The sequence below is a fragment of the Struthio camelus genome, chromosome Z, assembly GCF_040807025.1.
Source record: "Struthio camelus isolate bStrCam1 chromosome Z, bStrCam1.hap1, whole genome shotgun sequence".
Taxonomy (NCBI): domain Eukaryota; kingdom Metazoa; phylum Chordata; class Aves; order Struthioniformes; family Struthionidae; genus Struthio; species Struthio camelus.
The window spans coordinates 16,836,254-16,850,082 of NC_090982.1; the positions used below are offsets into that span (position 1 = coordinate 16,836,254).

A 13,829-nucleotide genomic window follows, 5' to 3' on the forward strand; every position below is an offset into this window, starting at 1 on the left:
TGAAGAGGCTGCTGCCACGTGCTGCGATAGTGCGCTACTGTGTTAGACCCTGAGCACACACAAACGAAGACGTTGTCCCATTTTGTCTCAAAGGACTCACATTTTAGGGAAACCTGCAAGTGGCTGACGAAAGCATACATATTTGCCTTTCCCCCAAAATTCTGTTGTCTTCACTAGTTTTTCGCTTGCGCTTTGGGATGACTCTGGGCATCAGCCGGGGAAGCAGCTGCCACAACCTGCCATACTTAAAACGAAGACATCCCTTCACAACATTCACTCTTCCTCCATGTTCCAGGCAGGGGTCTCGTGGAGAAGGAAGGGGGTCTCTGTCCGCAGCCCCCGCCAGGCCTCCTGCGTACGCGCTGCCCATCGGCGCCCCACACGCACACGCAGGCCCTCCGCACCGGCTTCGCAACCCACTGGCGCTGCCTCCACCCCTGTGTTCCTAATAGCTTGTCGCTACCCGAGAGCGATAGGAGCGACCTTCACATTTCATATATTTCTACAGAAACGCAACGCAGGAAGAGCTTCATCCGAGACGCTGTGGCAGGCCTCTCCATCCCGCCGACGCCTCAGGGAGCCACAGGACCTTGCATAACCCCAGCCGCCGTCTTGTGACTGTGATCCTTTTCGCTAAGGCTATTATCTCTCTTTTAACGCCATGCCCCTTCCCCTCCCCCACCCCCCAAAAAAGGAATAAATCCAGGGAAGTCCTCGTGGCTTGCGTTACACCAGGCGCCGGACTGCATGAACGCAGCGTATGTCCCCTCACGCCCTCCCCTCCCCCGCGGTCTCCCGGGGCAACCGGGTCGCGACGCCTCAGCGCCAACGGCCGCGACAGCGCGCACGCGCGGTAGGGGGAGGGCGGGGCCGGACCGGGCCGGACCGGACCGGACCCTCCGGGCGCCTGCGCGACGGCGGCGGCGGCGGTGGCGGGTGATGGGGGGGGGGGGGGTCGCCCCTACCGCCGCCGCCGCCGCCGCCGCCGCCGGCCGCGCCATGGGCGGGTGAGTGCGTGCCTGGCGCGGGGCGCCCCCGCGGTGCCGGGTGAGGGAGGTGCCCGGGGCGGAGGGCAGGCGCCCGAGGGGCCGGGCCTCGGCGGGGCCGGGCTGGGCCGGGCCGAGCCGGGCCGGGGTGGGGACAGCGCCGCGGGGCTGCCCCGGCAGGTACTTGTGTGCGGAGGCGGCGGCGGGCGGCCGCGTCCGAGGCTCGGTGCTGCGGTAACGCTCCGGCGGCCGCGGGGTCGGCGTTTTGGGGTGGGGTGGGGGGCGCGGAGAGGTGGAGGTGGTGGGGGAGGGAGGTTGGTGGTTTTCTGCGCGGCGCTGCGGGCGCCTCCTGCGGCGTTACCTGCGGCCGGGGGGCCGTTTCGGGGCGTTAAAACGGCCTGTTAAGCGTGCCGCTTCCTTCCTTCGGTGAGGGAGGGAGCGAGGTCCCGAGGTGGCCGTTGGACGTGGCAGCCCAGGTTGGGGGGTGGGGGGGGGGGCGGCGGCCTGGCTCAGGTCTGAGGTGCGGTGCCGCCCCTGCGGCGGGGGGCGGTGCGCCTTCCTCTGCCGCCACCGCTGCTTTTACCGGAGGGAAAAAAAAATAGGGGAGGATGGCTAGTATTTTTTTCTCTTGTCTATCGATTTTTTTTTTTTTTTTTGTAACTGGAGGAAGTTGACTTTGCTGGGAAAATAGCTGCGCGTAATGCCGTCGGGCGAGGGAAGTAAAAGTGGAGGAGTGTTTCTGCTATTTTTGCTTGTCGTAACTGTAGGCATATATGTAAGTGGAAGTGGTTCCTAAAGACACTGCTTCTGACTTCATGCTAGACGTATCTGTCATCAGCTTAAAGCCCAGCCTCTGTCTCAGTGATCTTTACAAGCTGAACCGTTCCTGAAATGAGGAATTCCGAAACAGAAATTAAGAACACTTCCCCCCCCCCCCCCCCATGACTCAAAGCAAAGCAGCCCAAACTTCTTGGAGACCTTTAATCATTGTTGCAGTATAAGTGTTGATAGTGAGGAGGCTGACTGGCCAAAACACTCTCCTGGAAATGCTGATTAACCAAAAATAACGCAGTGTTAAGAAGTATTGTTTTGAGCAACTTCATTTAAAAATGAAATGAATAATTTTGATATAGCAAGAATTCTTTCTTATTTACTTTGAAAGTACTTTTAAGAAAATTTCAAAAGAAGCACGAGGATGTTGACACTGGACTGAAACTCTTTTTTAATTATAAAATGCGCTTAAGATGAACTTTAAAAATTTTTTGTTGATTAATCCATTTGAGAATAGATTTTTTTTTCTCTTAGACTGTAGAACTTCCAGCTAAGCTTAATATATGGGTCCTATAGTCTTCCTAACCTCCTTCAAATTGTATAATGAGTTTCTTGTGCAATCCGTGCATTCGTTTATATAATTCTTAATATTTCCATTGAGGGAGGAGGGGACAAAGAGGAATGCATTGATTGTAGTGTCCTGAATGGTGAGGATAGCTTGAGGTTGATAACATGCTTTCTGTTTTGAATACAAACAGCAAATGCAAAATGTGTGTGATCTTTTAGTTGCACAAATGTGAGTAACGTTACTACTAGAACCCTCACGATGAACTTGGTTAGCAGAGAGTAAGGCAGAAACTGTAGGCAAATTAAGGGTGAGTAAATTGAATACTTTTTAAAGAAGTTTTCTTTAGTAAAGCTTTTTATTCGTCTCTGTAATGATGATACAGGTTTTTGAGGGTAACTGCAATTCTGAGTATGCTTTGAGTTGCTAAGTGTCTCCTCTAACACTTTAGGAAGGCCTGTTTTGGAGTGTGTTTTGGAGTTTGTTTCTCTTGGTTAGTAGAAGCTCAGTACTTTCTGAGAATTGGACTGGACTGTAGGATCTCCAGATTGTTAGACAGTTGAAACTGCAAGCCCTTAGGAGCATGATTAGGTTAAAACTGCTGTAATATGAAACATTTACAGTAAAAAGTTATAACTTTTCATGATCCAGCTTTCGAAAATGTTATCAGTTAAATAGTCTTCAAGATAAGAAGAGTAAAAGAAATAAAATGACACTCGGTGGAACTAATATGGAAGTTATATACAGGGATTAGTTTATTCTGTGGGACACAGAAGCTGATGTATATCCAAAACTTAAAGTTAGTGCGGACAAAGATGCAAAAAACTAGGCAAACGGAAGACATTTTTCTTTGAATCACAAAGATTCTCTAGAAAGCTTGTAACAAATTTCACTGTTCTTATGGCAGAGAAACTGACTTTCCCCTTTCTTTAAGAGGATTGCATTTGGAGGAGAATGCAGTTCAAGTAAAACTGGTCAGGTTGAAATAAGTTGCTAATGGTATGAACTACAGTTTTTTTATTGACTACCAAACACAGGCCAAATATATATATTTTTTCTTTAATTGAGATTGATGATTTATTGTGGGTCAATAAGAGGAAAAAATTCAAGAGCAACAGTAAAAACAGTAGTTGAACTTCTGTTTCAAAGTTAAATTCAGCCATTCCATTGCCAGATTAAATCTTCAGCTGTGAGAAGCTTCTGAATTTTGTAAGATGATGTTTAAGCTCTTAAAAATACACTAATCACTTGCACGTTATTTTCCTTAGGTCTCTGGCTCCCAATTCTCTTTCAGATTTGTATTATATATCACATTTTCCTACAGACAGTTTTTTCATCAATATCTGTTTCTAATCCACTGTGATTTATTTAGGTATGAGAAATATCCATTGTGGGCCTAGTATGAATAAAAGCATCCCTCCCTGTGAGCTTGCTGTTCCTTGGACAAACTTGGTGCTTACTAACTACTAACATCCACTGCCATCAGAAATGGGAATCATCTGACTTTGTCCGAGATACAAAAATAGCAAAATACAAATCACTTCTGTAGCTGTGTTACAGGTTGTCAAATGGTTTATAATATTTGGTCTCTAGTCAAAAAAGCCAGTCTGCTAAGGGACCCTGTGGGGGAAGATGTCATTTACATGTGTAGAGTCTTGTGAGGAAGTGTTTATCAAATTTTCCTGCTGCACAAATGCTGTGCTAGCTGAAGCACTTCTAGAGGTGGTAAGTGATAAACACTAATGTTTAAATCTACTTTTTTTTTTTTTCCAAAGGATATTCTGATTAAATGTGATCTTGCGTCAAAATGGAAGGGTGGGAGAGTTAGACATGCTTTCGATATGTAGCTACAGCTGTTTCAGGGTACATTTCTTAATTCTTTTCTATTATACTCATTTAACTGTTGCACAGAACTGCACTCTTACTTTCAGTTCTTATGCTTTCAGTTTTCACCACTGTGAATCCTTTGAACCCTTCTGCAATTCTGTGATTTGTACTTTTAACTTCATTTTGTGCCCTGACAGTTTTCAGAGAGGGTCCCCCATCATTTCAGCAGGTGGACTGTGAGGATAAGTTTTGCATTGGAGTGAGGGGCATATTTGACACTTGTGTTCAGAGCTGTGTAGGTGAAAAGGAAAAGCTATTTTGACTGTTCCTGTTGATATCGCTCTCTCCTAATCTGGCTGTTTCCCCATTAGCTAGAGTTGTTCAAACGCAGAGCTGTTGCCGTCCTCAGCGGCACGTTTCTGCACTTCCTTCATGTCTGTAGAAGTTGTGGTGTGCTACACTAGGTCAAGCACCATGCTGCCCTGCAGTAGTTAATCAATGCAAGAGGAGCAGTGAGAGAGCATGGGTGGGGAATGACAGGACTCACGCTTCTCACAGCAGCCTTAGAGAAGCTTAAACTGATGAGGAAACCGCACCCTTAATTTCCTGTGAAAGCCAATGGAATGAATGCTCTTATGAGCCAATAGCCTAGCCATTGATCTGTAACCTTTCATGCAATTCATTTTCTGAATCACACTCTACTACATATAATTTAACTTGCTACCATTCTTATTCATGAAAGGACATGATGCATTATAGTAGAATTTAAACTCAAGGAGAAGATAGGTCATCCTTGCTGAGCAGTAAACACTAGAAGCAAATGAATGAAGATAATGATTGCTTGCTTACTTACACATTGTTCACACAATTCTGCAAAAATATAGTGGGATCAATAATCCCTACCAAGATTTTAGCGTTTAACCAAGGCAGTGCTAAGTCTTGAGAGATGGACTGCATTAAAATGAAGATGATCCAAAAATACCTCAATCAGGTATGGGCAGAAATCAAATCTTATGAAGTCTTCTGATTTGGGACTGGACCATATGGAGAAACTGGTAATTGGTAACCTCTTTCTTATCTTTAGATGGCATGGTAGCTACATGTGCAGTGGCACTTGAAGAGCAGGCCAGTGCAGATCTGTTCTGTTGCACTTTGTAGTTATTTGGCTAGGAGTATCACTCTAGCTTTGATTCTTGCCTGCTAGATAAATCCTAGACCTTGATATCTTGGAAAAGACCATAGGGAGAGAACATACTTTTGGGGTTACTCTTGGGCACGTGAACTAAATTTCAACCTGTTATTAGATCAGACTCCCATATGTCTTCTCTTCAGCCTTTTAACCAGTAACATTTTCTAGGCTGAAAGCATGTCTAATATTATTTACCAGTCAGCATGAAATATGTGTTGCCACTGTGACCCAAAGTCCTTTGCAAATTAAAGGAATAGAGCATCTGCATGTTTTGCTAGCTTGTAACATTGCCAGGTGACTTAGTTTAATTCATTAAATTATATATAATCCCTTTTGCTTTTGTTAGGCGTTCTTTCCTTCCTAGCTTCACTTAGCTTATTAGATTTTTCTTTACAGTGCCACTTCTGTGTATTTTTTTGGTTGCTCACTTTCTCATTTTACCACCCACAATAGTGCATTCTTTTTCTCACCCTTTTTATTTTTTTTATGTCAATCCACTTTTTTCTTTTTTTTTTTTTTTAAGTGTCTCTGACACTTTAAGTTTCTCTTTTCTTTCTGCCTGTAAACAGACAAACTATTCATTCATTTCTGCTGTTACCAAAAAATTACTGTAACTTCACGTTGTCTCCCGTCCCCATGTTTTGGTTACCTATCCATTCCCAAAACACTGTCAGTTGGGAATCTGTAATGATATTTTTTAAAGTTATTGCTTGATATTGAATGCACAGTACATAACTCAGCTCCTGCACAGAAACTTCTTGAACTCAAAAGTAGATGATCTTTTATTTTTTCATTTGATTTCTTTCTGTGCTAGCAGTCTTGTTTCTGTGCGATAAAACTTCGGAGGCATATAAGTGCTTGTTCACCTTGTAATAATGGTCAGTTTCAGAAAATGAGTACAAAGTACAGATGTGCATAATCTCTTGTAGTGTTTGGGTTTTTTCTTTTTACAGAGTATTTGTTTAGTCTTTCTCCTCTGAATAACCAAGTATTTATAGGGAATGGGTAAGTGTAAGGCTGGGTCTCTGCAGCTAAAATAAAAACATTCTTAAAACGATGCTTTAGTTCATGCTGTAACAGAAAGATCAGTGAGGATAGATATCGCTTCCTGATAAGCAAAATGCATTCATTTCTATAATTCTATGTGGTTCTTGCTTTTAAGATGAAAAGCAGATACCTGTCGTTTCAGAAACTAAATTGTCTTGAATGTCATTAGTCTGAAGGTGTCATGTAGATCTGTCATCGAAGAAAAATGTCTTTATATATAATTTCTCTTTTTTCCTGTATAACACCACTTTATTTGGTAATGCGTACTTTTCAATTTATTGGAATAGAGCTTGTGCATATATGCTGGCCCTGACTTAAAAAATAGAAAAATACGTATTCATTCAGACTGGGTTGTGTTGCTCTATTGCCTCTGCTCTCTCCTGTTATCTTCGCTGCCTAGTGGTTGCTGTTTGTAGAGAATGTGTCAGGGACTGGACAGTAATAACATAAATAATGTCTTTGTAGAATCATCGAGAAACAAGATTAAGGTTCTTTGGGAACTTTTTGGCTTTGTGAACCTATTTTGCATCCATAGGGTTCAGCTCTCTTTTTTTTTTTTTAATAACAGATAGACATGTTTAGTGTAAACCTGTGACAAGTGCAACTTAGTGTTACAGACAATGTTCTCTTGAAGGAGCTCTTTTTCATAGTACTAGTTGCTGTTTCAGTATGTACTGCGAAAAATGCGGGGAAGGGCTCGTATAACACATAACAAGAAACAAGCAAGGTTTCAGGACAATTCAGAGTTCTCAAGACTTGTAGTTCAAAGACTAGATTAAAACAGTCTTCTAGAGTAATGAATGTTATTATTTGATATTTAACCAAAGCAGTCTTAACTGAAAAGTGTAGACAGCCCAAAGGTGGTAACCAGTATAGTTACCAGTATTTTGCAAAATGTAGAGAACATTAACAAGATGCATCGATTTACATATTGATAAAATCCAGGGGTTAGGTTTGCATTCATAGCTTTTCTTCCAGTGATCACATTTCCATAGTTTGTCAGCAAAAGAGTAAGGTTAAAACTTAAAATTACACTCAACAGTAAGATGACTTTGATGTTAGTGTTGAATCATTTCACCGAAAATTATTGTTTAGCTGACAAACTCTCACATTCTATTCAGACTTTGAAAATATGAGGACTGATAGAGGATGTATCATTATGAAGTAAAACTAAAAGTTATGTTTTGAATGGACAGTGACATTTGGGGAAGGGAATAAGGGAGGAGAAGAGCTTGTTCCGATACTCTGAAAAGATGCAGCATTCATTTAAACAAAAAATGTAGACTTTCCGCATACAAGGAAAAATATAAACAAAAATGGAAGTTTATTAATGCTGTATTGTTTGCTGAGTCTCTGGATGGTCTGAGATGATGATTTTGCACTCGTTTATATAAGTAGTGTGTTAGTAGCTGTGAAATTTTATTCTAAAGGATGATTCTAACAGTGACTATTTTATTACTAATCATTCCAACTGATGAAGCAAGATTGGGCTGAAGAATAAAGACCATTGCATGAGAGAGTCTCATGCAGTAAGAAGCTGGTAAGAAACACAGCTAAGGCAGTTAAGAGGAAACAAACAAGACAAAAAGGACAAAAAAATATGGGTAACGTACATGTGGTGATATTTTTCTGGCGTGCAACACTAGTATCCTAGGAAGTATTGAGCGGTAATGGTGAATTCAGCTGATAGTTAGAAGTATCATACTGAATTGTTGGTCTTGATGCAGATTTTTCAGCTATCAGGACAAGATCTTATTTAAGTAGTATTTGGTTTATGTCATGCACATCATCTTGCTGACTCTTGTTAGTTTCTGACCGCTTGACTTCAAGCATACAAGTCATACAGCTCTTTCTCCTAGAATTATGTCTCCTAGAATTAAGTTTTCTTCTGGCTTTCATCATTGTGGAGAGAAGCTTAAGAATGTGAATCTAAAAATTTAAAACTGAAAAGACAATAATCCCAAACATGTATCTTTAGTGTATCCGATTTAAGTCGAGAGCAAGATTTTTATTTTGGCAATTTATCAGTGTCTGAGTAAGATTGTTAGAAAAAGTAGTTTAATGCTTTTTAATTGAACTACCAGTTGAGGGGAAATTCTGTTGGGAGCTTCATACAAACCCATGGTGTTTTCTGGATGTGTGTGAAGTGAGACTTAACCTTTTTTTTTTTTTTTAAACTAAATAATTGTATAGAATTTAGTTTTGCAGAACAATAGAAATTGAAGTAACAAAAAGAGAATCCTTCATCCTACAAAATACAGTTGTTAAGTACTATATAGTGGAATCTTGCTTATCAGTTTTTCTGTTTTCAGAAGGAACTAGGGTTAAAAATGAAGGGTAAAAAGGGTTTTTAGAAGAAATTTTGCTGGTTACTACTGTAATTCTGGTTTTCTTTTCTCTCCATACTGCAACTTGCTAAACTGTCGGTTTCCTTTGGGGGGAGGTGGGGAGGGGGGGAGAAATCCACAACACATTACTCTTTTACTTTTATATGTTTTTCTTTCTTCAACTTATTTACAACTGCCTTTGCAATAACTTGCTCTCTAATTTCTTGTTCTCTCTCTCTCCCCCCCCACTTCTTCTCTCTCTCTCCTTTTTTTAATAGTGTTACAGATCTTATAGCAGTTGTTTTAGTGGTAGGAATCTTTTTTTGTCCTTTCATATATCCTTGGGGTTTTTTGTTCTTCTTTTTTTCTTCCCTTACAGCACTTCTTTTTTGGATGGTACCATTCTGATGGTCGTATGTATCATGTTTTTGTTGTACTGTTTGTCTTAGCCACGTTTCTTTCTCAAATTTAAAGTTTAATAACATATCAACTGGATTGTCCAATAATAACAGTTTTTTTAAAATCCTTGTAAATATTTTTATGACCAAACTGTAAACACATAGCTTACTAGTGGTTTATAGTCAAGGTTACTTTAAGTATACTGCTCGTAAGAAGTTTGTATTTGAGACTCTAGAGCAGGGAAATAAAATATCAATGTATAAAAGTACATGTATAAATGTGTTAAATGTATAAAAACTTGTATGATTAATGTAGAGTTTTTTTCATTATTCAGAATATTTTTGTTAAAGATTCTAATTCTAAAAGCCCATTTGACGTCTGAAGTTTTTACATTCAGAACCCTGTGTGGGCTGTATTTTGAAGATCGTGTTACTTGTATTTGAAAAAAACTAAATGATGTTTTTAAGGTTACTTGTTAGTAGTAGCACCTTGTGTCTAGAAGTCTTGGTCTAGGGTACCATATATATATCTTGTTCGCATGACAGTTCTATTGAACTAATCTGATATGTTTGCAACTAAAGTAATTGCTTCATAAATAGTTTATATTTTTAAAGTGTTCTTTTCTTAACCCTTTAAATGTTGTCATGAAGACATCTTTTGCCCCATCCATAGCAAAGTGTAAAATAATGCAAAACTGTACATAATATCACATTGTACCCTTTGTGACTTCAAGCAAAAGGTCTTAAGTTAAAGGCAAATGCTGTTCTGACTTATTTTTCACAGGATTGCATTCTGTGTAGTGTTTGTTTATGGATATGCACTCACATGCAATTGCTCACTAAGAATTTGGAAGACAATTTGAGCAAGGCTTTTGAGTGTCCTATTGCTTGTTTGGAAGAAGGAATATGTTTGAAAGGAGCATGTTGAAGTCACCTTTTCTAGAAATAAAAAGCTCTGTCAACTTGTAAGGAAACCTTTAATTTTGATCTTCACATATTTAAGTGTTAAAATAATTAGGAGGCATAGTAATTCATCTTTATCGCTAGTAAAAGTTTTATTTGAACTGTTAGACAACGACAGTATTGGATATCCTATAAATCTGAGATGATGCTGTGAAGAGAACTGTATCGTTTTTGTCTTTCAATACAAAGTCTGAAAAGGAAGCTCTGCCTCCATGTCATGAGTGTTCTTGGTCTGTGGAGCATTCAGGCTTGTATGCGTATTTTTGTTCTTTAAGATGAGTTTAAAGCCTTCATGAGGTAAAAAGACTTCATTCTTTAAGTATGCATTTTTTCGGGTTCAGTGAAAACTTAAAATTGTCAAACTGATTTTATAGCTCTTGATAATCATGTGTTCAAGGTTATTTTTTTGGATGGTGGCTTATTTTACTTTCTCGTTCTCCATGCTTCACTGCACCCTCTCCCTGTGACTCTTTTTAATTGAGAGGTCAGGACGTCATACTTCAAGGGGAAGAATCTAGAAGAGAGGAAAAGCTTCTTGTGTGGTAGCTAACCTTTCAAAAGTGTGATGCTGAGGTCTATAATTTTTCTTGTAAGTTAATAATTTAGTTAATCTTAACATTACATATTGACAAGACATAGTATTTTCATCTTGCAGTTGTACATTTCCTTAGGTTCCTGCCCTGTGTATTGCATAAATGCAAGCATGACAGCATTCTGACCTGTGGAGTCTGGTCATGAAGGCCTTTGTGGACTTACTGCATCAAGTTGTAGATTTAATAGAACAGATAATGGTTATTTTCAATTCTAAAGTAGTCAGTCTTAAACATCACAGTGAGAAGTATAAGGATATCTGTGCATCCATAAGCAGACTTAGCATTACTGAAGATTTTTTCCCTTTAGTGGTAATGGAAATTGTTGTTCTGTTTAAGCTAACGCCAAACTATTAGACTCATATATACACCTGACACAGGCTTACCACCTTCAACTGTATCGTTTGTGATATACTGGATTGTAGTGCAGTTCTGCACCATAGTCTCAAATGTAGACTTTTGATGCAGAAATGGTGTAATTAATTTTTCATTTCTCTTGCCTACTTACACTTGTGCAAACTTGGTGAAGCAATGTTTGGGCCTTATACTTTAATGTACTTATTCATTGACACTGATATGTTTATAGGAGGCAGATATCTTTGGTGCTTAGTGAGCAGTTATTCTGGCATACAAACCAGAATCTCTTCTTTTTCTTCCCCCTCAGATTAACAAGGGACTTTTTTATCTCTAAACAGGAATGACTATCAGCAAATTTGAGAAACTTTCTTAAATGAGTGCTGTTTTATTACTTTGAATAGGATATAATAGTACACTGTGACAGAGGAAACACAAGAGGAATGCGCAAGATGTAAATCATCTGACCTTCAGATTAATTATTTTCAGGTGGATCTGTTTGGTCTCGTTGAAAGCCAAAGTGGTGCGCAGAGCGTTGCATAAATCTGTCAGTAGCGATTAAAGTGTGGAGTAGGGTTTTGGTAATCTGTCTGGCTCTCTCTTGGAGTCTGCTGCAAATCACCAGATTTTCTAAAATCATAGTTGCTAATAAATTACTCTCAAAATGGAAGTGCTGAAATGCACGGACTGTATTTTTTTTTTTTATTACCTGGACACAATTGTCGGGGAGGAGAGAACAGCCTTGTATTAAAAACTGATCCGCAGATCACTTTGCTGCTTTAACATTTTCTTAATTTGAGGACTGCTTCTCAGTTTTACTGACTTTTTGGATTGTTCACTTCCCCATCCGCTTCTGGTACGCAGTCTTACTCCCAAAATACATCTGCTAACGGTGATGTAGGATCTTAAATTATTTACTGAGATTGAGTGTTGCTGTTCTATAAAGAGTCCACGAAAGAATGAGTAGTATTTATTTCCTTGTCTTTCAGATCAGTAGCAGTGGTAGAAGGTTGCTGATTTCTAGTCTCTATACTAGGAAGTAAGTAAATTGGCATGAGCTAAGCTGTTCTTACAGTCTCACAAATGTAAAATATTTGATGCCATTAAAATGGTGCACTTGTATGAACTGTAGTTTCAAAATCTGTGGGATACCAAAAGCATATGTGTGTCAAACTCTCTTAAAGGCAGTAAAAGATAAAGTGAAAGCTGATACTGAGCTTCCCCAATGAGGAGTTATCAGAGGATTGGAAAGGGAAGGCAGTGATAAACCTGTAGCTATCAAATTGTGGTGTTGGATTTTGTCATGTCTTCATCACAAGATACTGAGTAAAAGGCAAATTATGTTTTACCTTATAAGAGAGAAAAGGAATGAAGAACGATAGTGTGGAATAACCTATTGTTCTCGTTCTCCTACGTACGTAATTTTGCAAACATTAAGTGATAGTGAATTCAGTGTCCGCATCATCATAGAAAGTGGAGATACGCACTCTGTGATACTTGCATCAAGGTTTAGAACACCTTTAGAAATGAAGTCTTTATTTAAAACTTCGGGGATCTTTGTCCAGGTGCTTTGGAAATGATATAATTCCGCATGCTGGTAAGCTGACTCATCGTGTTGGTTTGAGCTCAAATGTAGAAAGTTTGAATTTTAATATTTTAACTTACAGATATTTTACTGTATATTTTAACATGATATAAATTACTAGCATAGCTATGGATTTCTCTGAGAATATTTTACTCTTTATGAGGAGCAAGGATTTCAACTAAAAACTTAAATGGTTCTAGAAATACCTTTTCTAGCTTTTTATCAATCATGTGTTTTCTGCATTATGAAAAAGGAATGATGTCTTTAATGCTTTAAAACGTTGCTTGTATAATAGCTTTTTACATAAATCAAATGGTTTATAACCCTATATATTTGTCTTACACTCTCTAGGAGTATTTCTGAAGTCTTTTTAACGAGTAAAGAGCATACATGGAGTTAAGGCCTTATGTTATTTGTAATGGAGCTCTGAGTGGTGTTTGAGGTCTTTATAAGCAGAGGCTAAGGTAGAGAACTGGATGTGAAAGACACAGAGCCTCACTGTTAAATTTATAAGGACAACTGCAGCATAACTTCCTTTCAGGGGAGGGGAAGAAGATTAATTTGTCATCGGTAAGCTTGGGATACCAAACAGCCACTTCCTAATGTGTACAAACACTACGACAACGGGTGGAAGAGGCAGAATTTGGCTTCTCTAAGTGTCTTTCCATCCCATAGTGTTCAGTCCTGCAGGGAGTCCCCCAGGGCTACCTCACTGGATTCCATCATTAGGAGACGCTAATTGCCTTGTAGGTGCTAAGTCCCTTTCCTGAGGATGTCTCTCTGACCTCCAATTTGGCAAACTCTTGTTTTAGCTCATTTAGTAAGCAGCTGTTTTTATTTGTTTTAATGTTGGATGCTTTAAAAGAATGTTCTTGGGTTCAGAATGCTTGACAAAAACTTAACTTCTAGGCATTCTATGAGAGAGAGTGTGTAACTGTTGATAGTTTATGATCATTTAAAATGGATAGTGCTTGTATGTAAAAGGGAGGAAGAAAGTTTTACGAATGTTGGGGTTATTGCTTCCTCATTTGAAGCTTAGCCATATGTTGAAATTCTGCAAAAAGCACTGTTAGTTGGTTTCCTCTCAAACAGTCTCAAGTCAAGGTCAAGTCACGAATTTTGGTGTGGTGTGTGGTGTTAGTTTGTACTTCACCATACTTGTCCTGAAGGAATACTGCAAGAATTTTCTTGTAAGAACTGTAAAATGTGATAAATCCGAAGCAGTTT

The 13,829-nt window shown here is 39.6% G+C and overlaps 1 protein-coding gene across 7 annotated transcripts in view; it reads left to right on the top strand.

Moving 5' to 3' along the window:
* The first annotated feature begins 856 nt into the window (after nt 1-856).
* Nucleotides 857-13,829, top strand: part of PTBP3 (polypyrimidine tract binding protein 3) — a 63,489-nt gene continuing 50,516 nt past the window's right edge. For 2 of the 7 annotated variants that reach the window (XM_068927854.1, XM_068927850.1), the window contains exon 1: nt 906-1,007. The gene's annotated coding sequence lies outside the window, so the exon portion shown is untranslated. Of the gene's footprint in view, nt 1,008-1,103; nt 1,221-13,829 lie in introns of those variants that run through there. The other 5 variants (XM_068927856.1, XM_068927852.1, XM_068927847.1 and 2 more) reach the window with 5 other exon arrangements.